Source organism: Cyprinus carpio, chromosome B5 (assembly GCF_018340385.1).
Source record: "Cyprinus carpio isolate SPL01 chromosome B5, ASM1834038v1, whole genome shotgun sequence".
Taxonomy (NCBI): domain Eukaryota; kingdom Metazoa; phylum Chordata; class Actinopteri; order Cypriniformes; family Cyprinidae; genus Cyprinus; species Cyprinus carpio.
Window position 1 is genome coordinate 32,893,258 of NC_056601.1, and position 26,908 is coordinate 32,920,165.

The 26,908-nt window shown below is 33.7% G+C and overlaps 1 protein-coding gene across 5 annotated transcripts in view; it reads left to right on the forward strand.

Annotated features, from left to right (window-relative positions):
• LOC109084894 (proteoglycan 4-like) overlaps positions 1-26,908 on the forward strand; it is a 92,076-nt gene that overhangs the window by 60,753 nt on the left and 4,415 nt on the right. Inside the window, exon 5 of one of the 5 annotated variants that reach the window (XM_042723204.1) lies at positions 22,771-22,906. The exons of 3 other annotated variants lie outside the window; for them this stretch is intronic. The gene's annotated coding sequence lies outside the window, so the exon portion shown is untranslated. Of the gene's footprint in view, positions 1-22,770; positions 22,907-26,908 lie in introns of those variants that run through there. One more of the 5 variants, XM_042723203.1, reaches the window with a different exon arrangement.

Sequence of the window (26,908 nt, forward strand, 5' to 3'; positions counted from 1 at the left end):
GGGCCAACTCTGAAATCACTTTAAATGTACCGAGTGCTCAACACACAGCAGTCTGGAATGCGAGCTGTGCTCTATGGACCTCTTTTATCAACATTACTTTAAAAATAACTTCTCACCTACAGAGTGGAAGATATCTGCATTTTAGCATAAATAAATCTAGGTCCGGGGGGGGGGGGGATGGGGGGGATCATAGCTAAGGTACTTACAAAGTAGTACAGCCAGTTTACAGTCAGAGAGTGAACGAGGAATGCAGTTTAATCCAAATATGAAATGGTTTGTTTGATCAGTGTGACTGAAATATTGTAATGCAATGGTATGTGGCGATTTTATTCTGAAACAGATTATTTAATAGGGCTGTCAGTCTTTTAAAATGTTATATGCTAATAAATTTATTACAGTAATAGCAACTTACATCAATATTTGCTGTGAAAAGCTCAAAATTAAAATGGGTGAAGAACTGAATTTATTGATCAATTTATTTCTATTATGTATTTGAACATAAGCTGATCATCGGTCCACAGCAATCATTTCTGCATGTCTGTCAGACTTTGTTATTGATATTCTTCATTATTCTGGACAATGTTTTGGAAAATCGAGTGGTGGGAAAAATAGTTTTCATTAGCTTTTTCAATTATTCTTTTTTTTTATTTGCAAATTTTAACTGTAGGAGACTAAAACATACTACAGCAAAAACCTGTTAATAAAGTTTCCTTACTGTATTAATAGATCAGCCTTACATTTCATGTAAGTCTACAGTAAAATTCTGTTTAAAGTATAATTTTGGGAAGTAAAAACAAGTGTTATAGTATTATCGCTGTAATTATTATTTGTTTAAATTCATAATTAAATCTTAATGGAGAACATTTTAAATAAAAATACTTTTGCAGTCTTTCTACTTCAGATTTTCTTGATCAACTCATTGATACTTGTATGCTGTTTTTGAAATTTCTAAGTGAAAATACTTTCTAAGCCAATATATATTTTTCCCCCGTCAGTGTAGTTGTATTGCACTTTATATAAACAAGCACTGATTCCATCGAAACGGTGCTGATGAATAGTCTTTCAGAACCGGTCAGCATTCGAATGATGCTGTACATGACAGATTCATTGATAAGAATGGGAACTATAGTTTTGTTTTGCTTTCTAAGATGTTGTTTTGAGAAATGATATGAATATTATACCACTCCTTGGCCTCTGCTGGTTTCTGGAAACTTTTAAAATCGCTTTAATATATGATTACTTCATATATTTGGGAGCATCATCTCCTTAGTATCATGGGTAGCCTCTAAACTTTCTAGGAAATGTCAATATTTTGCAACGGGTGTGATGTTAAATGTCATTGAACTTGAAATGTCACTGATCATGTCCATTGAACTGCAAACAAATTCATCTTCCTGCGTGCTTTCCTTCAGGTCTTGTATTATATGACATTACCTGGTTTGTTATGAAGATGACTGGTTGCTGACCTCCAAGATGATTTTATGAAAGCATAGTGATCAATGCGTACTGTAACAATAAGCATATGGATCAGGGAATGGCAGTTGAAAGGGACAGTAAAGGTCAATCAAGCAACATTTGCATTGCATTTTTCTGTATTAAAATAAACTTTGATACATGTCATGCTGATAATAGTCCAGTAACTAAATAAAATAGCTTTTACGGCGAAAAAAAAAAAAAGTATATATATATATATATATATATATATATATATATATATATATATATATATATATATATATATACACACACACATCTATATGTATACAGTATGTATGTATGTATGTATATGTATACAGTATGTATGTGTGTGTATATATATATATATATATATATATATATATATATATATATATATATATATATATATATATATATATATATATATATGTGTGTATACAGTATGTATGTATGTATATATATATATATATATATATATATGTATATATATATATATATATATAGTTTTTTTTAAATAATTAAACTAATTTATTACAAATTTATTTGAAACATTTAAAAACAGAAATGATCCATCATGAAGGTTGTCAGTAGATTTTGAAGGGCAAGTTTGCACGTCTGTTGATTGGCTAAGTGGACACATTTATTGGCAAATGTGGAAATAATCCGATAATCTCAAAATCACCAAATTACAGCCGTATGATGCAAACTCACAAACATGACTGTTCCCACTGCACACGTCCACATTAGCTCTCTCAAAGTGCCGTTCCATCATCCTCGGCTTTAGAAAGACAAATTGTGCGAGTCATGCGGAGTTATCGTCTGCCTGCGGGACATGGGGAATTAGCTGCGAGCTGCCACTGCAATTAGGAGCCGAGCTGAAGCAAAGATTGATCAGGCGTCATTTCCATCCTCTGTGTGACGTTCATCAGGCAATCTCACTAACATCCATCTCCCACGTCTTCATCGCTTACACTCTATTATTAGAGTAAATGTTTATGTAATGAATCCCCTTTGATGTTCCTCAAAGAGCTTTTGGACTCAAAACACCTTTTCTCAGGTTTGACTGACGTTGCTTGGATCTCTGGCTTTGCTTGTGGTCCCACAAAAGCCAAGGTATATTGAAACGCGAGAGCTGCAACCGTGTCGATAACATTTTTTTTTTTTTTTTTTTTTTTTTTTTTTGCAACTTTTGGGTGTCTGCGAGGCGAGAGGCCAATAAAGAGAGGGAAAAGCTTCTAAAAAAGACTGGCAAAGCTTTTTCTGCGCGCTGAAGCAGAGAGAATCACTAATCATTCCTACAAAGCATTGAGTCAGCAAGCCCATTCTCTCATTCAGTATCTCTTTTGAGCCTGCGCCAATGGTGTAGGTTTTGATATCGCTCGCACACATCACTACTGAACCCATAATGGCCTTTGAGTGGATGTGCTGTCGGTGATGAAACTTTAATGTACATCTTGATGGAATTGTATGGCACTTGTAAAACCCGGCCCAAAGTGGAGTCTCAGATTTCAGACAGATGTGTTTATATCACAGTAACAGTATACATAATGATTAGGGCTGAGAATACTAATGCATTAATTTCTTCAACTAATGTACAGTTAATGCTGCTTTTTAATTCCTGAGGCTATGTTGTGTTTTTTCTCTAATTTCTTTAAGTTGCAAAGATGCAATTAAACAAATGTTATTTAAAATATTCTTTCTTTATCTTGATCCTACACTCATTTGACGATTCAGTGTGTAAATGTGTTTCTATAATACATAAATACTATATATAGTTTGTTTTAAAGTTAGGTGAACTTAATCTTGATTGACCACATATATAAAAGTAATTAATTAGGTTGTTTTTGTAGTTGTTGTTGATGCTCAGCTATAATTAAGATGGTTGTGTTTAATGTATAGAAGATTATTTATGTTTGTAATAAGTGTGTGGCAAAGGCTTTAAACATGAAAATTAAAAGTGATTGCTTTCTCTGTATATTTGGAACTTGAAAACAAAAGATAAGAGCTTTCATAACAAATAATTAGTCTTGAATCAGTGTATTATGTAACACTTTAATTAAAAACAAATGGCTCAAAACAATGCAAACTAATATTACACATCTGACACTATATTCTGATTGGATAAGCTTTTTTGTATTGCAGCATATTGTGAAAAATGCTATACGTTTAATATTGGCTTGACCTTTGATTGGACATCAATTATTATTACTTACTCTTATCTTACTCTTATACTTACTACTTATTTACTCAATGCACTTGGTAATAACAGCAAATTCACTAATATCAAGGTTACACTTTATTTTAAGGTGTCCTTATTACAGTGTATTATACACTTAAGTACTGAGTAATATTAATTAACTACATGTACTTACTATGGTTAGGGTTAGGATTTGGTTTAGGGTTAATTGCATGTAATTATGCATAACTTATTGTTATTATAATAGTATGTAATGTGTAACAAGGACACCTTAAAATAAAGTGTTACCTTAATACTAATAATAATGATAATAAATATGTCTACGTGATTTGTGATGAACACAGGTAAAAACAAGTCTGAGTATGTAGATGGTATAGTAAGAACACTTCAGCTTTTAAACTGGTGTGATTCATTTTTTTTAAAGCTTGTGTTTGGGGAGAACAGCCTTTCATTTTAGTATAAGGCAGAATAAACTGCACATCTTTGCCGTTTCGCAATATTCCACCCCCAGGACTCCTGGAGTAATGGCTTCATATGTGCCACGAGGTGAAATATCCCTCAGCTTGCAACCCAATAAAATCTGAAAGTAAATTACATAACATTTCACAAGCTTTTTCCTGTAGGCATTCCACAGCATTCCATACGGAAGCAGCTGTAATTCATTCAGCGCTCTTTGCATCTGAGCTTGAGTTTTATTGGCTGTAATTCCTCAGCGGAGAGACCAAAAGCAGCTGCTTTGGTTCACAGGCCGAGCCACAATGCTTTTTTTATTCTGTGGCAGCGATCTGCTCTCAGGTTTCAGGTGGTTTTCTTGGGGTAACAGCAGAGTAGGAGTGGAATGAAATGCCATGAAGGAGAATATGACTGAAGAGGAGTCTGACTGGGTGTGGATGAGGAAGAGCCAGAGAAACGGTAGTCAATCCCTCTAGAGATCGATCGCTTCTGCCAGGGCCAAAAGAGAAAAAAAGGACACTTAAAGACAATTAGTTTGAGGTGAGGTAAACACACTCGGATTGATGGCTCAATTCGGAGAATGGGAGAGAGAAATAAACAGAGATTGCTCAGTCTTTCTGGACTAAATCACCTCACACCACTTCTGTAGATTATAGGTTGCAAAGGAATCAATGTCACAAAAAGAACGAGTTGACATCTCTGTAAAGTCATCACTTATTATAATTAATTTGTTTCCTTAAGTAGTTCACCCAAAAATGAAAATGTACACACAATCAGGCCATCCGAGATGTAGATGAGTTTGTTTCTTCATGGGAACAGATTTGGAGAAATGTAGCCTTCATTCCTCACCAATGGATGCTCTGCAGTGAATGGGTGCTGTCAGAATGAGAGTCCAAACAGCTGATAAAAACATCATGATAATCCACACCACTCCAGTCCATCAATTAACATCTTTAAAAAGTGAAAAGGTGTGTGTTTGTAAGAAACAAATCCATCATTAAGCTAAAATATGAGTCCATAATATTGCTTTCTCCATTGAAAAAGTTGTCTCGTCTAAATCAGGAGAGAAATGTGCGAAAAAAGTTCTAAACAAATATGTGGGTGGATTTTGATGTGAAAGGACAACAGGAGATGGATTTTTCTTCCAAGGAAGCATTATTATGGATTATGGACTCGTATTTTGGCCAGAAGCGATGGTTTAAAGTTAAAGCACCTTAATGATGGATTAGTTTCTCACAAACATGCAACTTTTCACTTCACAAGATGTTAATTGATGGACTGGAGTGCTGTGGATTTTTTGTGGACTACTGTTGTTTTTATCAGCTCTTTGGACTTTCATTCTGACGGCACCCATTCACTGCAGAGGATCCAATGGTGAGCAAATGATGCAAAGCTACATTTCTTCAAAACTGTTTCGATGAACAAATAAGCACATCTACATCTTGAATGGCCTGAGAGTGAGAACATTTTCAGCAATTTTTAATTTTTGGGTGAACTGTTCCTTTAATTATGACGAATAAACCTCAGTCACTGCAGATATTGAATTTAAATGAATCAAAACAAAGATAAACGATAAACTCTAGCGTATATTAAACAGGCTGTATGTCTGTTCCTCACTGCTTTGTTTTCAATTGCATCAAATTAAATATGCATTTCCCCTAACTAGGGTCCATATCAATTAGCCTCTGCCATGATTCTTTAATTGACACGTCCCCAACTGAGCTAAAAGAAAATCCCAGTGGCAATTATGACATTCTGTCATGTGAATTCATCTCATAAATACAATCATTCTGACTTGACCCAAAGACAGCATTTGAATTACTGGACAGGGTTTGTGATATTTAAATTTCAGCTTTCTTATGTGTAATAAAATATCCATTCAGTGGATTCACTCTAGATTGTGATGACAGAAGAGCCAAGGCTATAAATAGTGAGTCTGTCACCTCACGGCTCTCTTGTGCTTCCTCTCCACTGTTGCTTTTGTTCTGTCACTAGACAGAGAGCTTCATTCACTATGCTTATGACATCTAATTTTGATTGTTTATCTAAAATAAATCAGAACTTGGAGATTTGGTTGTGAAAAAGTCTAATATCGACGGTATTCATTTTTTAGCATTCTTTTCACACTCGGTTTGATTGCTGCATGGACTGAACAATTGTTTTTTGTTTTCATTATTTATTTATTTTTTTACACCCCACTGCTCCTACCCGGCAGGTATCTTTTCATATTTATAATTTAGTTCTAGTCTGTAAATTAGAAATATGGGTATTATTGTCAATACCATAGTATCTAGATAATCATTCATGAGGAGAACATCACTTTTTATTAATGTTTTGTAGCTTTGTTTGTACTAGAAAAACTTATTAGTCAGACTTTTGTCCTGCCCACATTAAATTGGTCTAAAATCCTGTTCTTATACTGGACCAATGGTGTGCTGCAGTGATTATGTATTTTTGTAGGCCAACCCGGACGTTCGCATCATCCTGGTTCCCTATATAAAAAAAAATAAAAAAATAGTAATAAATAAATGAAAAAAATTATGATAGAATTTTCCATTATAAAAATTTAAAATAAGCTCTGTGACCAACAAAAGCTTATGATTCTTACATATTTTGTTCATCAAGATGATCTTCACAGATGACCACAACCCTTATGAATTTTGAAGCATAAATACAATTGCCAGATGTAAAAAGTGAATTCAAATTTAACAAAAACTGTATATATATATATATATATATATATATATATATATATATATATATATATATATATATATATATATATATATATATATATATATATATATATATATATATATAAAACATTAAAGCAGAAAATACATTTAGATAAATAATAATAATAATAATAATAATAATAATAATAATAATAATAAAAAAATCTAATACAAAATATATGATATAGCTAAGGCCATTGATTGCCATTTGTTAATTTTGCCTACACTAAAATTTTGTCAGTGTATTTCAGTGTCTCTACAGTATTGTACATTTCATGTTAATTTGTTTTAGTTTTTATTAAAACTAAAAACTAAATGAAACTAAGTGAAAATGAGAAATGTTGCTTTGATAACCAGCTGAAATAAAATAAATTTACTTTTTTATATTTTATTTTATTTCAGTTAACATGTAGTTCAGTTGACAAGAATATGTATTTTTTTTTTATTTATTCATTCATTCATTCATTTAGTTTTAGATTTAGAAATAACACTGCTCCACTTGCTGTTCTTTTTAAAGCCATCTGATATTTACCCTGGAGTTTCTTTTTCTTTGCAGGATCTGCCATTGTTCATACTCACAGTACTAGTCAATTATTAATAATCAGCATACAAATGGCCTATCATTGTCACACTACACTAGGACAGGAGAAAGTATTTTAACTTCTGAAAAACCGACACAAATAAGTGTTTATCGCCTCTGCTCCAATTTGGCTCTGTTTTTGTGTTTGTGTTTCAGAAATGACTTAATCATCGATAAGGACTGTTTGTTCTCGACAGGTTAGCCACAGTTCATCCGAAGGCGGATTCGTAATGATGGTAATCACTCTGGGGGCTTCGACGTGTTATTGTTCATTTTTAATGATTTCCTTTGGCTGAGCAGCTTGGGGATTTTTGTCCGAGTGATTGAAGTCGAAAGCCTCGCATGTTTCCAAACGCGTTTCTCCTTGACCCTCAGAGAAGAAAAGATGCAGAAACTGTCACTAGCGCACAATGCTGTCAAGCTGATATTTTTAAAAAGTGTTTCCCCGGAGAAAAGATGCCCAATTCATAACTATGACCTTTGGCTCTGCGTTGCGTACAAGAGCTGAATTATTATTCCAGGTAGCATGCAAGCATCACCTTCGAATGATTCTCCCTTTCGAGCTTCCCCGCATCATTAACTCGTTCCGAATTTGACGCCCTCGTTCGATCATGCGTTGCAGCTAATATGACATCATTATTTCGATATCAAACAATACTATCCTCATCCAAAACAGATTTAATCAGCATCCAACACCCATCTGGTGCTGATGGCGGTGATATCGAAATATGATCGGAAGAGATAATAGGTGTGTAGGTGTGCAGCTATTCCGCTGTTCCAGGTGACGGCTCTAATGAGATGTTTGTGTGTGTATGTGTGCGTGAAGGTGAAGGCCAGCCAGGCTTAAATTTGGTGAACTGATGTCGCTTCTGTGTGTGTTTCCACCTCACAGCTTAAGGTGACGACTGATACACCGGTGGCATATTAAAGAGCTTTGCTGAGCAGGACAGATGCACGAGCAAAATCTGCTCCTGCGTTGCTTTATTCCCCGGTTACTCCGACCCTGGTGCGCAAGGACAAACACACAGGGAAAGATAAAGAGAGAGAACACAGTCCTGTAAAACAATTTCAGATTGGAGATTTGAAAAGCTGCTGGTAAGACCATAAGTGTTTTTTTTTATGCATTTGTCAGATGAAAGTGCTTTTAATGTACATGTTTTATCCATTTCTGTGTTCTCTGGTAATTAAACCCCTGACCTTGGCATTGCTAACATGCTCTGTCAGTCTTGTAGCTCAGTGCTAGAAACACCAAGGTCATGGGTTTGATTCCAAGGGAATGCAGCTGAACAAATGTACACTATCGGTCAAAAATTTGGAATAATAAAATTTTTATAATGTTTTTGAAAGCAGTTTCTTCTGCTCACCAGGACTGCATTTATTTGATCAAAAATGCAGCAAGAATGGTAAAAGATTGAAATGTTATCACAATTTAAAGTAACTGTTTTCTATTTTAATATATTCAAATATCATTTACTTCTGTGATGCGAAGCTGAATTTTCAGCAAATTTCAGTGTCATAATTCTTCTTCAGAAATCATTCTTATATGCTAATTTGATGCTCAAGAAACTTGATTATAATTCATTTTGGGGAAAAAAAAGAGAAGATATTAATACTTTGTTCAGCAAGCAAGCCTGCATGCATTAAATTAATCAAAAGTGACATTAAAGACATTTATAATGTATCAAAAGATTCTATTGCAAATACATGCTGTTCTTTTAAACCTTCTGTTTATTAAAGAATCCTGAAAACAAATGCATCACAGTTTCCACAAAAATATGAAGCAGCAGACAACTAATATAAAAAGAACCTTTATTGGTATTTAAGCAGCAAATCAACATATTGGAATGATTTCTAAAGAATTATGTGACACTGAAATTTGCTAAAAGTTTTGCTTTGCATCCCGGGACTAATTTGCATTAAATATATTCAAATGATTTTAAATGATAATAATATTTACAGTATTTTTGAACAAATAAATTAAGCCTTGGTGAGCAGAAGAGACTTCTTTTCAAAACATTAAGAAAAGTATTCCAAATTTCTGACCGGGAGTGCAATGCAAGTCACTTTGGATAAAACGTCTGCCAAATGCATTAAACATAAGTGGGGTAAAACAATAATATAAGTCAACATTAAAATAGTGTCCTCAACCTATTTTACTTTAATAATTTCTCTAAGATATTCAGTGAACCGGATATTTTATGCTCCTTTTAAGCCAAATCACTCCCTTTACAAACAACAAAATTATGACACTGCATTTCTGCAGTGTAGACAACTTAGTTTTTTGTCATGGGAGTGATCCAGCTTTATCTCAGCACACACTCGTGTTTGTAATTCAGGTCATCCAAGCTATAACACCCAAGAATAAAAAGATAACGGTAGTTACATCATTGTGACTATTAAACAATGGACTAGATTTAATGTTTACATTAGCAATGGTACTGGAAATTGTACAACACTTAAACATAATGATAAATTAAGATATGAATTATATTTACCATTATTTGCACTATATGCCATGCATTATCACATTTACGCCTTCTCTCTCTTTCTTTTCCTTATTTCAAGTAGGGTAACGACAAATAGACGGCCTACAGATTGCTGAGAGTGTATAGTAGCCAAGCAATCTGAGTGCTTAGCCGAGGTATAAAGCACAGTCATAAAACCACGACTGTTCTTCCTTACTGCACAATTTAGCAACATACACATTTTTTATTGGAGGGCATCGTCAGGCCAGTGAGAATCTGTTTCACTTCTCATCTCCGTCTGTCACTCACTTGACTTCCTCTGCATCCGCTGTGGCTAATCACTACACGTAGTGATAGTTATGCTTGCACCTAAAAATCATATGCATAATTTGTCTGATTGGATGATGCAATCAAACAAATGCGTCTGAAATCTGCTGGTTCATGTTTGTTAAATATGGGTAGAGAAAGTTTAAAGGTTTTTTTTTATTTTTTTTTTTATGCGGCTCTATTTTTGTCTATAGCTAAACAGTTTAAAACAAGATGCAATTATTTGAGTAGCAAAATGGCAATGATTACAGATATGAAAGTGTGGGGGGGGGGGTAAACCTAATTCAGTGGGAAACCTAATTCAGTGGGGGAAAAATAACCTAATTCAATGGGAAAACAAGTTTATTTTTCATCCATTAGTACAGTCAATGAAGTTGTAAAGGGTGATATAATTTGTGCCGTGTTGCAGTGTTTGCATAATGAAAGCAATCAAGATTTGTCGCATGCTCACTTCTTGCAAATAAACTCTGTCTACTTTGAACATGAGCAACGCCTCACTACCGTAATAAACTGATGTTGTTATATAATGCACTTGCAGTGTAGCACATCTTTGTTGACTATAATGGGAATGATCTGATTTTGTTGTGTCGGGTGGTTGCAAGCCACAGTACAGGGCAACTACTGAGCTTTAAAATCTACTTTAAGTGATGCAATGTGATAAAACTAGATCACTGATTTTACAAACAATGAAGCTGATGTATACTTGCATTGGACTGTAGTGTTGGTGATTATAATGGTTGCAATCTTAATTTGTCACAACTATATTGGCCACAAGATAATGTTTTGAAACTACAGTACAGTAGATTCTTCCCAAGTCTTGCTTTGAGATTATAATAGAAACAAACAAGCTTTTTTGCATGCATACTTGCTTTAATTGCATGACCGACAAATGCAACAAAGCTAAATCACTGTCATTACAAACAACAAATGTGCATGCTTGCAGAGAGTTTTGGCTGCAGTTTTGTTTTGTGGCATGCTTTTTTTGTAACTAATATCATTTGATTTATAACACCCAGTCTACTTTAAACCCAAACAACGTAGTGCATCATAGCTAAATCATTCCCATCATAACCAACAAAATTGATTGGATGCCTGCATTGTAAACAGCTAAGTAAATTTAAATATTGTTTTGTTGCTTTGCATGCTTGCATGCAAACAACACAGCATGCCAATCTAGATTTCTTCCATTACATACTACAAAGGTCTGATGGTACATGCATGCAATGTACTGTTTTGTTGATTATAATGGTTGCAATGTAGTTTTGCAATGACAAATGCTTTTGTACCACAATTCAGGACAAGTTACAACATCTATTTTAAGCCTGTAAGATTGCAGTGTGCCAAAACAACAGTAGATACTTCCCATAATAAACAATAAAATCTTACTTTGTGGCTAAAATGGGTTTTGGCAAATTTAAAGAAACTGAACTGAACTTCAATGACAAACAAAATCCAACAAAGGTAAATAACTCCTAATAAACAATGTTGCATGCTTGCAGTATAGACATATAATGGTTGTAATGTAGTTTTGTAATAATAAAGGCTTTTGTACCTCAATTCAGGACAAGTTGCAATATCTACTTTATATACAAGACCACAATGTGCCAAAACTAGAGTAGATTCTTCCCATAATAAACAATAAAGTCTCACTTTGTGGCTATAATGTGAGAAAACTAGATTTGTTGCATGCAACAAAGCTAAATCACTTTCATTATAAACAACAAAGTTGCATGCTTGTAGGATTTAAATTTATTTATTTATTAATTTTTTGCTGTGCATGTTTGCATGCGCACAACGCAGCTTGCAAAATAAAGGTTTATCCCTTAATATACCATGAAGTTGTGATGGCGCACACTTGCACTGCTTTGTTGATAATGATGGTTGCAATATAGTTTTGACATGACAAATACAGGACATCTACTTTATTACAATAAAAGTCTCACTTTGTTACTATAATGGGAGCAAATTAGTTTTGTTGCATGCTCTACTTTAAACCCAAACAACGTAAAGCAACAAAACTAAATCATTCCAAGTATAACAAACAATGTTGGATACATGCTTGCACTGTAGACAGCTAATGGGATTTAAATATTGTTTTGTTGCTGCTGTGCATGCTTACGTGTGCAAGATGCTGGGCAAATCTAGATTCCTCCCATTATATATAAGTTGTGACGGTGCATGCATTTGATGTAGCAGTCTAGTTTTGCAGCAGGGCCTACTGGGTTGCATCAGTATACAGAGAGCATGTGTGTGTGTGTGTGTGTGTGTGTGTGTCTCTATGAGGGGATTATGGGCATATCACACTTTGATCCTGATTACACTGGCTGATCAATACAGGTGTCAGCAGTACCAAATCCCAACCACCCTGATAAAGTCTCTCACACATACACACACACACACTGCAGTAAAGCTTCAATTAATCCCTCTACCGAAACCTACTAACACCGAGCCCAAGGCCATAAAATCATCTTTTGTGCCTGTGTGTGCGTGTGTGTGTGCATATGATAGAGAGGGAGAGAGAGAGAGAGAGAGAGAGTGAGATAGAGAAAGAGAGAAAGACCTGAAGACAGCATGAGTCATTTTGTGAGTCATTATAACCTCAGGACACTACTTTTGTGCAGCCGTACGTTCAGAAAAATAATCTCTCAATAATAATCAAGCCTGTCGTTATACTGAAGTAATCTTGTTCTTTTTGCCATATCGTTATTATCTGTGAGGTGTTTTCTCAGCTCTTGAGGGCTTAACCTCAGCTTAACTTGAGTTCTACTCTCAGCTACCTATCCTAGTAATTGCTACTTACATAATACGCACACTTTCTTGCTAGTTGCTTCGGGTAGGAAGTGTCTGCTCGAAGCATAAATGTGAAATAAATCTTAGAAATATGATTCTGTGCTGAACAGGAAACCCTATTTATAAAGATCAGGAACATTTTCACAATACATCTCCCTGCACATTTTTCTCAATACTGCAATTAAATGGCCATCAGTGGAGAAACATGCTTTTTTCCAGATTGTGTAGTTACAGCATGTGTCAGCAGGGGTTAAACGTCACATTAACTAGACAAACTGTGAACCTCTGGCTAGTTAATGCTAGTATATCTGTCTATCTGTCTGTCCTATTATAGTATTTATTAATATTTTAAATTAATAATTTTTATATTTTCAATATTCATTTTAATTTTACCTTAGTTTAAAATAAATATACTAAAATGTATTCAAAATACATTTATTTCAGGCTAAGTATACTACAAATACCTTTACATATTTATGTACTTAACAAAAATACCCTGCAGTTATATTTTTAGTATACTAAACTGGTATACTTAAAGTATAACTAATTTGGTCATTAATGCACTTTAATTGTGCAGAAGTAGTGCTGAAGTCCAGCTAAAGATATACTAAAGCATACTTGATTGTACTAAAAGAGAACTATTGCAAGTATGCTTTAGGTACACTTTAAATATCTTGCATTTAATGACCAATATTATCCAAATAATATTTATATTTAGCTTTAATTTATTTTACATTTTATTAGATTTTCTGGTATGCATCCATCTTTTTATCTATCTATCTGTCTGTCTGTCTGTATATAGTATTTATTAATATTTTGAATTAGCTAGTTATCAACCTATAAACTTTAAAACCTCAAGAGTTTTCAAAACAAAAGTTTGTGTTAAGTTTATCTTTTCTACTTAAAAAAATATGAATATTTTATATTCTTTGGATTCAAATTCATTTTATTTCTACACTGCAATTCTATGTCATGTTTGCTACTGTACCTCAAATCAAATTAAGGAATTTAATTCGAGTTCGAAATACATTCTCAGTTAATTTCTAAAAGGTTAACCACCCTGCAATGTGTGTTTGTGTTTTGCATCAGTCTCTGTGTGAGCACGCAGGCCACCGATCAGCTCTTTCTGGAAGTTTCTTTTAGAAGAAATCCATCAGCTGGCCTCTTCTGCTCCAGCGGCAATCACTCAATAACTCCCCAATGTCCACTGGCTTGATACACACACACACGCTCACACACGTGAGTTTCATCAACATGCAAAAGCTAAGCTGTCAGGATGCACCGCTGCACAAGCCGACACAAATACAAACAAATAAACAAACAGCAGCACATGCACGAGATTCAAAGAAAGGGATGCCAATTAATGTAAAGGCTGTTGTTGAAGCGTAATTCTATTTCCTCTTATCTTTCACACGGCTGGTGAATGTGTCTGCCCTGTTCTTCCACTTCACCGGATATATCCTCTATCTCAGCCTTCCACACCTGCTGCGTGTGTGTGTGTCCGTGTGAAAACATTGCAGTGTAAGAAACAGAGAACGCCCAGATGTACGGCTGAGTCTCCATGGCTTCCCATGAACACATGGTGGGCCCACTGTTCCTCACGCTTGAGGGCGGATCGTTCGTCTGAGGAGAGAGTTGTTTTGGACCATAAAGTACAGAGAGCAGGGCAGGACAAATGTGAGTGTGTGTGTGTTTGCGTGTGTGTGTTTGTGTGTATATAAGCTTCTCTCTGATGTTACAGATTGGCTTGATTTAGCCTGGGATCAAAGTCGTCAGCACAACAGGGTGATCTTATCATGGCACAGACTAATGTTGAATTCATCGTACTGTAGCTGGGACGCAGAAGTTACTGCATGTGCTCATGTAGCGTGTTATTGTTAACTAAAATTCAAAATAAAACTAAAATAATTTTTTGTTAATTTAAATAAAGTGCAAGTATTAGACAAAAATGAAAGCTAAATAGAAATATTAAATTAATTAATTAATTACAAAAACACACAACAAAATTACTTCCAACACTATATGGGAACTCATTCTGGTATGTCTGGGGGTGTTTTAACTAAAAAATAAAAATATAAAAAAATAAGTTGTTAATTTTTGGCTTAAATAAAATCTAAAAATTAGATGAACAATGTGAGTGAAAATTAGAAAAGTTTAAATAAAATACATTTATGTTGCAGTAATAAAAATACCAAACCCTAAAAGCTGAAATAAAAACTAAATGAAAGCTAAATAGAAACATTAAAAAAACCCTGAAATGTCAAAACTGTTAAAACAAATGAAAATTAAAATTACAACTGAAAATATAAAAAAGACGTAAATTCAAAATGTTAATAAGTAAAAAAAAAAAAAAAAAAAAAAAAAAATATAAATATATATATATATATATATATATATATATATATATATATATATATATATATATATATATAATTTAAATAAGTTTATAAAATTAAGCATCTAAAAGGTATCAAACAAATAAACACACCACACAGACTCACACACCCACACTGACCCCAATTAAAACTATTAAAAGTACATTGCATTCATTAAAATAAAGTTAAAATAAAATAATTAAAACTATTAAAAGTACATTGCATTCATTAAAATAAAGTTAAAATAAAATGTAAATATTAGATGATAACTCAAAAAACATTATCAATAATAAAACAAATAATAAAAGTTTTAAGTTGACTAAAATTACCAAAACTAAAAATTTAAATAAAACAAAGATAACAGAAATAAGAGAATAATAACAGAAATGATAAAAGCACATAACAAAATGTTTAAAACGTAAACTAAAATGAAAAGGAAAAATGTAAAATAAAAGCTTATGCAAAATATTAATAAATAATAATATTTGTATAAATGTAGTTTAAAAATGTAAAAATATATACTGTATATAAATAAGTATGTGAATAATACTACAATATCACTGCACTCATGTATCCACAGCCTATTTTTTTTTTTCACAAAATCATATATGGAGTCCATTTCCAACACTATATGGAAACTCATTCTGGTTAATTGGGGTCATTTTGTGACCTATTGACCATTTAATTGAGGTACTGAGATTGAAGGGAGGAAAATGTATGAGGAGAATGAAGGATTTGACCCGGGGGATTTATTTCTTGTGCGTTTATTGGCTAATAGGACAGTGAATGCTGAGAGACCTCCTCATAAAACACAACCTCCGTCCTTTACAGTATAACCAATGAAATCTCTCTCTTGTTCTGTCTTTGCCTTCTTCCATCTATATCAGTTCAGGTTTTTTCTGTAAAATATATCTGCTAAATAATGTAAGTCAACTTTTATTTATATGTCTCTTTATATGTTATTGCTGTTCTGATAGGGTTGTAGTTGCCATTTGATATCCATCATGTAGCAAAATTAATTGAGAATCAAATATAAAGTGGAATATGTAGTACAGTATAAGTCAGGTGAGAGTTATACTGCATCATTGAGGTTTGTGGCAACCAAATATACAAGCTAACCAAGCACTGAACATTTTCCTCGTGCTGATGAATCGTGAGCACACATACAAAGTCATCACTACTCAGTTACAAATTAAAAAATCCAACAGAACAAGCAAGATGTTGGACTGCTCAGCTGCTCCTGTGTGCACGTCCTGTTTGTGATCACTGAAAAAACATTATTATGAAGATATGTGTGTGTAGAGGTTAAAAATGGTGCTAACAGATATAGTATATATGCATGTAATCTTGATGATGTTCAACATACAATATCCGCAGTGTTTGCTTTTCTTAATGAGCTGGTTTGAGAAAACAAAGCAAGAGAATATCAGTTCATTATGTTATGATGCATCTCACGAAGAAATGTCGGGTCGTATTTCACTCCAAAATATATTATTAAAGGTTATATAACAATAAAATGATTTGAGTTTACTCACCCAAAGGCCATCCAAGATGAAGATGAGTTTGTTTCTTCATGGAAGGAAACAGATTATAGAGAAAATTTAGCATTCAATCACTTGCTCACCAGTGGATGCTCTGCAGTGAATGGGTGCCATCAGAATGAGATTCCAAACAGCTGATAAAAACATCACAATAATCCACAAGTTATCAACACCACTCCAGTCCAGCAGTTAACAACTTGAGAAGCCAAAAGCTGCACGTACAATGCAATTTTTACATTTTTAGCATTTTAACTTTAATCCATTGCTTTCGACAGTCCTCTGTCCATAATATTGGTTTCTCCCATGAAAAAAGTCATCTCGTCTGAATCAGGAGAGAAATATGCACAGATCAAGCACCGTTTTCAAACCAAAACAGAACAAAAAAGTCCTAAACAATTATGTTGGTGTATTCTAATGTGAGAGAACAACAGGGCATGTGTTTTTATTGATTTTGGACTTTTTTCAATTTAAATTGCCTTAATAATAATAGATTTGTTTCTTACAAACACACCTTTTAGCTTCACAAGATGTTAACTGATGGACTGCAGTAGTGTGGATTACTTGTGGATTATTGTGATGTTTTTATCAGCTGTTTAGACTTTCATTCTGACGGCACCCATTCATTGCAGAGCATCCATTGCTGAGCAAGTGATGCAATGCTACATTGCTCCTATAATATGTGATGAAGAAACAAACTTATCTATATTTTGCATGGCCTGAGGGTGAGTACTTTTACAGAAAATCTTTTTTTTTGCGTGAAATATACTTTAAGCACATTGCCCCTCTAATTCTCATTATTGTAATGTGGAAAAAAGTTAGTTCTCTACTAAGAATTGTGTAGAGGAGTTTAAATGTGATAAATTATGAATATAATCTCGTAATGCAAAATCCGTATAAAAAATTCTTTATTTTCTTTTACAAAATATAATTGTATTTTGGGATGATATATGATTCATATCTTTGCAAATTCACTCATCTAATTGAAGGCCATTAGGAGATGATTTCTTTGCTTGGAAAAGTAATTTTATCAGCCTTTAGGGTGAGAATTTTATTATTCAAAATTATACTCATTTGTGCAAAAAAGAGACCTTCTGTGTTGTTTTGCTTCTTTTCCATCATCCGCACACCCGGTCTGACCCTTTTAGCTTCTCGTTCAACCAATTTAGATTTATTTCAGAGTGCTTAAACATGCATAAACATGCACCGACAGTAAAACGCTGCGGTCGCTTTTAGCCGAGTACCTCTACAATTCAATCAGCTCCTAGTAACAAGATGACCAGTATAACACAAGTGCTGAGACTTCATTACTTTCAGCCCGGGGAAAATCCTGTGTGATTTTATTGGAAAAGCCATATTTACATAAACTGTGTCCAGGTCTAATAAACCATAAATTTACAAACAAAAGAGGTTCAACTCAATTGGAACTAAGTGTCTCATTTCCTGACTCATAGATTACAGAAAAGCACAGTTGTTTTTTGTAATGTTCAGGTAGTGTGCGTGCAGCTGGGGTGTCAGGTGATATTTGATGCTGCTATCCTATAGTTATGCTTGGCCACTGTGAACACAAGTGATGCAGTGTGCGTTTCATCAGTGTGGGCTTAGTTTGATGGGGGATATCTATATATTGACATGCTTTGATTGATATATATGCATGTATATGATCTGCAGGTGAAACAGGGTTGATGGAAGGGTCATTTCATGTAAGAAGCTAGATATATATCAATATAGTAATGGTATATGTATATGGCACAAGCATGGACTGCCACTGATTCTCTGATGAATTTTGCCAACAAAACTGGAATGTGCTCGTAAAATTTCAAAATTAGTTTTCTGGGAGTTACGTTTAAGGTGATTAAGTCATGTTTAAAAGCAGGGTTACTCCAGTTAAATAAACCTAAATGCATATAAAAATCAATCAATTCCAACTAAGTTCTAAATTGAATATAGATTAATTTTTCTGTTGTTTTTTGATTAACAGACATCACAGCGCTTTGGCTGCTATTTTTAAGAGCTGCCACTGTCTGATATGCGGATGCTAATTTGACAGCACTACTATATATATATAGTGTGTATACAATATATCTATATATAGACATAAATATATACAAATATATATAGATAACTTTACAAATTGAATATAATTGGATAGATATTTTTTTTTTTACAATAAATGTTAAATATTAATAAAAATCTATATCTCAATAGCTATATTAATAGACAGGATACAAAAACTACAAAAGTAAATAAACTTTAAAATGGAAAAAATAAAGAGTTATCTTTAAATTTAAAAATATTAATGATAAATAGCATCTTAATGAAATATAAACTGTTTTAAAAGCTAGTTTTGTTTGAGGCACTAACTTCCAAGTCTAAAAGTTACTAAGACATTTTAAATTTCTTTTCAGGTTTTGTTTGAGGCACTAACTTCCAAGTCTACTTGGTGCTTACTAGTTTACTGACAAGTATACTAGGCGTTTTTGGCATTTTTAATCAAAACTGACATTTTATATTTGTAAAATAATCAGGACTTATACTTATTGAGTGTGTTTTGTAACTTTTAATCAGATGTATTTCTGACTATTATTGTGTTTCTGTATCTGTTTCAAATAAATTCACTGCTAATTGCCAGATGAAACCCCAGGGCTGTCAACTACAGCCCCGATCTCGCCTTCCTGTTCAGTGTTTCCATATAAACTCTTGAGTGCTGACATTTCAACTGGAACTTCTAATGTTTTGCTTACACCACAGCAAACCTGCACACGCTGGTAAGTATAATTGTAAAAAGAGTTTGTGCTCAGCAGTGACGTGCAGAAATATTTCAGTGCTATCAAAGAGGGAAAGAGACTCCTTTTGAGATCAGATCCTTGCATGTCTAGAGAATCCTGGAGGGATCAAATATTCACAGAACAATGTCACAGTTTTGATGTGTTATATATGTATAGATTTTTAAACGTCTCTTATGCTCACCAAGGCTGCATTTAGTTGATAATTAAAAAAAAAAAAAAAAATTCAGGATTCTTTGATGAATAAAAAGTTCAAAAGAACAGCATTTAATCAAAATAGAAATCTTTTGAATCAATGCAAGTCTTTACCGTCACTTCACTATCACTTCAGTCTTCAGCATGAGGCTCAGAGGAACATTTCTAGTGCGAGAGGTTCAAATCTTGCTCGACTGACAACCAAGCAGCATCTTTTTGTCAGCAACTGGTGTTTTCAGCAGCTTTATTCTGATTCCAGTGGAACAGAGAGTTTTTGGATGAGAGAGAAATGAAGTGCAGGCCTGTGACAGCTGCGTGCAGATGCCCAACACTGACGCTTTATGTCGCCTGTGAGCCAGTCTGTAAGGGAAAGATTCAGAATGAAATAACCTCTGACAGCTATACATTCACAAATATGAACAAAAAAACTAAAAAAACAAAACATTAACAAACATGAAAACCTCTGACAGCTATACATTCACAAATATGAACAGAATCACTAAAGAGACATATTTGTAAGTTGCTTGTGATATAATGTTGATTTTGATTGTTGTACACTTTCTCCCATCTCCACTCAGCCAGAATCTTTGCTTGCTTTCCACACACTGGATTTTCCATCCCAAATATTCTCCAGGGCTCATAGTCTCAGAGCACTTAGAGCCTCAGTCATTATAAAAACATGAAGGTGAGCAATAACACTACTGTATAAACCATTACCCAAGCAGGGATGACATGTACTCCCATATTTCATACATATCTCATTAAACCTCAGAGTTTCACGGCTCTCAGCACAAAGCCTCTCGCATATAAGAGATCATATAAATGCTCGTAAGATATGGACGGTGATCAAAGTGTTGTTAAAGCACAGGAACGATCCTTTTGGCCATCAGCATGCATGATCTGAGGAGAAACGCACACGTGTATTCCAGAGTGCTGTTGTACAGTGTTGGAGCCACTAATTTTCCACAACAACGCAGTTAAAGATCTGGGCAGACAAAAGTACTTAATTTTTGGAATCTGATTACGTAATCCAGATTACATGTAATCAGTCACTGCTCACATTGGTAGTTTTTTGCACCAGATGTTAGTAAATCTGGTAGTTCTGTACTGTAAGTTACAGAAAGGAATACATAAAGATGCATCTGAAAGAAAGGTTGTTCTTCTAAGGGCTTGTATTTAGTGTGGGCAGGGGCGTCCCCATGGGTGCACTTGGCATTTTCATGCCTTTACTCAGCCAGGGGACACACACCTCTGTCCCCACATACACACATACTCACTTACACTGTTTACAACCTTGAAATCAAAAAGCCCTTTCAAGTGCAAATGAATACTTCTTTCGATCAGATAAGAGTGACGTGAAAAGATTTGCAGATTTCCATTTCAAAGCAGCAAAGTTTGTCCCGATAAACAGCTCTCCAGCGTGATCGCAGAGTTTACAAATCAGCTCTGAAGGCCAGATAACTGGCCAACGATGCAAAACGGACATGACTCCAGCAAAAGAGGGTTGAGAGTTAAACAGGAGGCATTGCTTGCATTGCTTTAGCGTGGCTGAAATCGGTCGGGTTGCACAGGCTGATCAAACAAGGCCGAGCGAGTCGCAGTATCAGCAGAAAACGGTGTAAATCTTGTCCACCAGGCACTTGTCCTCAGTTCAGGCTGTGTTGTAAATACAATCGTAAATCTACCACTAAATGTGAGCGTTCACATACACAGTTTACAGATTAGCATGAGAGATTACCGCTAATCAGACGTTGTCGCGGTACTCACACATGTAAACAGTGCATTCATGCCAAGAAACAAAATGCAAATCCAAATGTTCATAATGCAATGCCAGTTTTGTCCATTGTATAAACTGTGCAGTGCATGCTTGTATTTACAAATGATATGTCATCTAAGAAATGCATGCAGTTCATATTTTCAATTAATGTCCTGTACAAATTGCTTAACTTTTCAAGTGTGGAATCATTAGGATTTTGTCGTGCCTTTGAAAGAAGCCTCTTCTGCTCAACAAGGCTGCATTTATTTTATTGGATCAGAAATATAGTAAAAACAGTAATAATGTGCAAATATTGTTACAATTTCAAGTAACTGTTTTCTATTTGAATATATACACACAAATCACAGATCAAATAATTTTTATTTTATTTTTAAAAGAAAATTAGACAATTATTAACATTTACTGAATTTATAGAATTATAAAGTGAATGTGGATAGCAGCTCAAATAGTATTTATAATTTAAATAATACATTAGATTAAATAAAATTTAAATAATATACATTTATTGATTTGTATTTTAAAAAAATAGTTTTAGAAGAATATAATGGCAATTATTTTATTTATAGACGAATTTTTTTTTTTTTACATTTACTAAGAGTATAGAGCAAATGGTGAAATATTATTTATTTATGATAGATACATAAATCTTAGAGAAATATAATGACAATTATTTTATATATTTTACTTTTTAGTTTTAGAAGAATATGAGACTGTTGTTGACATTTAGAGTATAAAGCTATGTGGATAGTAGAAATGTTGATAGCAACTCATATTTGTTTGTTTTTTTTATTAGATTTTTGAATAATTTGATGAAAATAATTCAGAAATGGGGTCATATTGAAATCACTGACTTTGCAGCCTTGAAAAATATAAGCACAGTTTGAGACATTATTGACATCTCTTCTGAAACTCTAGAGACGACTAAATAAAACAAACCATGCATCTACCTTTGCGATGTAAAGCGCAATCATTGTGCATCACTATTCTCAATAACACAGCAGCGATTGGTTGGCCTCGCAGAGGTGTCTTCCTAAACTGTAATTACAATGTCCAGTGTCTCTCACAGTCTGACAGTCTCACTCCACCCTTTCTAGTCTCACGCCGTGATCCACATTCCATCTTCCAGACATCAGCCAATTCTGTGAAGCTTCGCCGGGAACAGCCGTATCGCATCCACACTCCATCGGCTCCAGGAAACTCTTTCATTATCTGCTCATCCTCTCAGAAATCTCATCCTATCTTTATTTGTAACTCTCCGTTTACATTTTTACTTTTGGCCGTGTTCAGAATGTGGTACTATAGGTTGCAATCTGTACAGCATGTAGGAACAATTATATTGTAATATAATTGAGATACAATTAGAGTTTTATTCATATTTTGAATTAGTTTAAATTTAGTTATTTTTCTTTGATTTTACAAATTGTATTAATGTTTTCATTCATTCTTAGTTTTATTTTTTGTATTAAATAATTGTTTTTAAAAATCTGAAATTATAAGTACATTAGTAGATTAAATACATGTAGTACATCAAGTTAAAGTAAATGAAAATGAGAAATGTTGTCATGGCAATTATAGCTGAAATAAAAGAGCATAGGTTTTCTTTTATATATAATATTATATATATATATATATATATATATATATATAATATATATATATATAGGAATTTTACTCTGTTTTATTTATTATTAAGTTCATGTTTATTTTATTTCAAGAAATGCAAATGTTTTGTTTGCAAAATATCAGTGTTGCTGCATTGTTGTTTAATGCAATTTGTCATTTTAAACCTATTTTATATATATAATAAAAAAATTATCTATTTATTATACATTTTCTGGTTTGTATAAATAATAATAATTTATAGATATTTAATTTAACAAATATTTATAATTTTTAATAATATTTTGTGTTGTTAATATTTAATTTTTGTTTGTTTCTATAAATAAACAGCATTAAAATCACAATCAACATTTCAAATCTTTAAAAATCTTTAAATCTTAAAAAAAAAAAAATTTAGTAGGTCATTTGTGTATCCCAGGGATGCAGAAAATCACAGTGTGCATGCTGCATATTGAATGGTGGTTAACATCTAGATTGACAGTTTTCATTCAAGTCAAAATATTATATAACATTACTGAATCAACCTAAACACATTAATTTATACCAACAAAATATTTTTTACAAAATACAAATAGCTCAAGATAAAAAAATGCACTTTTTTTACAGTGTGTGCAACTGTGCCATTCTGAACATCCCCATGGTTTCTTTTAGCTTTGGGTTACTTTTTGACATGTACGATCGTTTTACTGCATTTGATGTACACTACACAAGTCAATTCTGACACATGAAGTCTGTATTTGACAGGCTGACATGACGGTGACATAATACTAAATGCACTTGTAATGTCTGTGCCGGGGAATTTAGATGTCAATCACCCTGTATGACACCATCAGCTCATAAATATGCAGGGAAGTTATTTAACACCCTTCAAGACTGCTAATGTCTTTACAGGCTTCCATTCCATGGATTGAGGTTATAGAGATGCTTTATTCCCAGAGGAGCTCTGAGCTTCTCCCACTGATGCTTTCGATGCTCTAAATTAGGACAAATCTCGTTAATACTTCTTTACCAAATTCAACCCACCCATATTAGGCCTATCCTCCCCATGGGTACAACTCCAACCCACACAGAGGCAGGTAATTTTTTGCACAGCTGAAAAAGACTCACTCTTCTTAAAAAGCTTAAAATAGAGGCTCTGTACCCGGTGCTGCGCTTACGAGAGCGTTGTCGAATTCGGGCGAGATGGTGTGAATGAAAGACGGTAGTGAGGGGAAGGGGTAGAAGAAGCAATATCGAGTTCAGACACTAGTCCATCCATTCTCAGGACCAGAAGCGAGGTAATTAGGACAGCTGGGAGGGACAGAGTGCTCCTCTCCTTCTCAGCAGGTCTTTTTTTCTGAAATGATTTATCTGGAAGGAGAAAATGCTGGAAGCGCTAGTGGGTGGAACGACGCAGGGTTGTTTCTATGCATATCAAAAGTGTGTGCAGAAATGGGAGAATATACTGTATGCGTATGGATGAAAAGTGCTGATATCAGTATCCAATAGTTTGAAGATTGTGCTGTTCTAGCTAACAAATTAACACTTCAGAAAATGGACCGATTCTCACTATTAACTAGTTTCTTATTAGCATGCCTACTTTTAACATATTGGCTGCAGCATTTATTCTGCATTCCTAATCCTACCCAATACCTAAACTTAACAGTTACCTTACTAACTATTAATAAGCAGCAAATTAGGAGTTTATTGAGGCTAAAGTCGTAGTTAATGGTTTGTTAATGGTGAGCGTTGGGCCTTAAAATAAAATGTGACCAAAAAAATCAAGTTATGAAAATGTCATTTTTTGATGTACACCAAACATCTCTCCAGCTAAAACAAGACAAAAAGTTCAGTGAATGATGTAGAAATATTTTGAGAACATTATTAAAGACCAGATATCATTGGACAACATTCTAATAACGTTACTGGAAGAATGTTTAAGTTTTGAAAACATTATTTCTGATGTTCTCTGAACATTCAAAATGTCCAGGTTTTTTTTTTTTTTTCTTGGTTAAGTGAACATTAAGGGAACATTCCATTTTATCATTTTGCAAACATTATGGGAACAGTTAAACGTTCTCTGAATGTTCTGAAACGAGTAGAAACATTTAAAATATGTTAGATGAGCATCTAAAACATTTCAGAAATAAATAAACATTCCATGAATGATGTATAAATATTTTGAGAACATTCTTATTAAAGACCAGATAACTTTAAATGACATTCAAATGACATGAAAGTTCTATGAATAATGTATAAACAACATTTTTGTGCTAACATTTTGAGAACAATATTAAAGACCAGACGAATGAATGACATGCCGTCAATGCTACTGGAAGAACATGTGTTTATAACTTTAAAAAGAAGCAGAACGTTCTGAGAATGTTATAGTACCTGTCATCTGGGGTTTTTCTGGGGCCTTGTTATAAAACACTGATACTGCAATTCATTGCACAACTGTGAACGGAACTGAAATAATTGGATTCTCTGTGACATGTTTTGCACATTTATTTAGCTAAATAACCCAATTTCTCAATATGAAATTAAGTACCTAGCTGATTTATAGAAAAGAAAGTGCTATTTATTTGCATATGACAGACAAACATAAACCATTTCACCACCACAATTAGGAAAGATGAACTGCACATCCTATAAACCTCCTTAAATTCACTGAAGTTAGAGCTGTACAATTCATCAAATGCATAATCATGATTACAGCTCCTGTGATTAATTATTAGGTGTTGATTAGATCTACCTCTGTTTCCATTTACATTTTTTATTGTAACCAATCACAGACGTGTCCGTTGTGCTCATGCATACAATACTGAATCACAGGTGTTTAAATCAGCCTTAAAATCTATCGGTAATCACAACAAGTACTAATCAGTGAGTTTTAAGCAGTCTGATTGGTGTTTTCGGTTTATAAGTGCTGAAGACTCAAGACGAAGCTTTAAAATGACAGCAGAAAGCATTGTTGGGGTTTTGGAATTGTAATGCATAAAAATATGGCTAAATGCAAATAGTACAACCATCAAGTTTCTACTATATTCAGCTTAACTTGTTTCTGTCGTTCTCTTGCTCTTGCTGTTAGATTTCTGTAAACATCCCGTTTCTGAGTGGTACCCAAGTCACCTTTCATTTAAAAATTGAGGACCAAATTCATTCCATCCACATGGTGAAATGAAAGTGCTCTCTGTGCATGAAAGCAAACCCATGCAGTCAATTTCATTAGTAAAACCAGCGACAACTGTACTGTAGCTGTAGAATTGCCTTTTGAAAATGACAGATGAATTTAGTGCTTTTTGAAGTGTCTCTAACCAATAAAATCCTGATGCAAAGTGAACAGGACAGCTGGAATTTGTATCATAATTTGAAACCAATCAAATAATAATATTTTAAGAATGAAAAAAATATTATTTAGAATATTCTGTATCTTTATCAAAACTCTGCTTGTATTGTATTGACAATATACTGCTACATTCAATTTCTTTGATGTCCTAAAGGAACATTTTATCCTATTTTAAAAGATAAAAGATGTGTTCCAAAAGATTTACTTTTTGTTTTGTGTTATATTGCAATCCTACAAAACAAAATGGCTTGTGCACATCCAAAACATTGACCAAAAACATCCAA